Genomic DNA, 1,596 nt, shown 5'->3' on the forward strand with positions numbered 1-1,596 from the left:
CGCTGGGCATTAGGGAAAGCAGCAGTGGCAAGTGGGAGAGGGTGGGGAAGAGAAGGGGAGAGGGGATTGTCACATCCTTTAGGGGATTAAATTCCCTGGAGTGTCTCATGGTGCAGTTCCTCCAAAAAAAGAGGGGGGTTCCTCTGTACCCCTTTGGATCCACGTGTGTGTGTGTGTGTGTGTGTGTGTGTGTGTACTTTTTTATTCACTCAACCAGAAAACAGGAAAATGTTTGAATCTGAATTTGGGTTCCTATTTGCTATTACTGAAATAGGAGACAAGTTTCTCAGCAGTTCTTAAAATAGTCTCTGATTAACTGCTTGCTGCTACTAGTGCTATTGCACTAGTAAAGCAGGAGTACATCACGTTGACTGACCTTGATCAAAAGGGGAAAACAGTACAAGCTGCCCAATATTCATTAACACGTGCAAAGAAAACCAAAAGTATCACACATGGCAGTTCACAAACTGAGAGGAAAGGATAGTCAGTGTTGGTCGCATTGACTTGAGCAGAAAATGCCCAACTATAGCAATGGCTTTGATATAAGTGCCTAAATAGAGCAGAACAGTAGATCACTTAAATTAGGGAATAGAAAACACCATTTCAACAGTATTATTACTGATTAGAAAACTGCTACAAGTCTGACATTTTGCTAGACAGGCCCATTGAACTGGGAGGAGATGATATCTGCACCAGCATAGGGACAGCTGTAAAAAATGCTCCTCCGTCTCATGTTCTTGTCAATAAACTAGATGTTTTTTTCCAGAATCATGCAAGTGATGGCTATTTCCACTGCTGCAGTGAGGTTCTCCTTCATACAGGTATCACTCAGCAAACAAGCAGATACTCTACAGTCTGCACTTCACCACACTTGCATATATTCGTGCCATGAGAGTAGCCCAGGGGTGGGCAAAATATGGTCCACAGGCCACATCCAGCCCTCTAGGCTATTCTATCTGGCCTGCAGGAGCCCTAAAAAAATTTAGAAAATTAATACGTATCTATCTGTCCTTGATTCCTGTCAAAGATGATAGGAGCCAAGGGCAGTAGGACCCAAGGGAAGCCCTGGCAGGCTCCTGCAACAGTGGGACCCACCCAGCCCCCTGCCCCCCACCCCCAGCTGGAAGCTCCAGCAGGGGCTTCTGGCCTGGGAGCATGTGGCTCCTCGTGGCTCCACGGACACGGGAAACTCAGGTAAGAGTCGGGGAGAGAAGGACAGGGAGGACCGTGGACAGGGAACGAGCTAGTACTCAGGGCAGGGGAAAAACGGCCCCTCCACCGCCCCGTGGCCCATGCTATCTGCTGCAGCCACTCATAGCCTGCGCAGGGCTGTCCTGAGTAGGCATAGGCAGCCCCACGCGGGCTGCGAGGGGCTGCAGCATGGGGCACCAGCCATGGGGCAGGGGAGGGGCCGCTTTTCCCCGCACTGAGCACTATATTGTAACCCGCTCCCGCTGCCAGCCTGGGCCCCACATCGGCTCTGGGCTCACCTGTCAGGGCTGTGCTGCAGCGGGAGCAGCTGTGGCCCCCCCCCCGACACTTGCCGCGCCGGGCAGTGTTTGCTGCTGCTACCCATCCAGAGCTCACACACTGGGC

This window comes from Alligator sinensis, unplaced genomic scaffold (genome assembly GCF_000455745.1).
Source record: "Alligator sinensis unplaced genomic scaffold, ASM45574v1 scaffold663_1, whole genome shotgun sequence".
Taxonomy (NCBI): domain Eukaryota; kingdom Metazoa; phylum Chordata; order Crocodylia; family Alligatoridae; genus Alligator; species Alligator sinensis.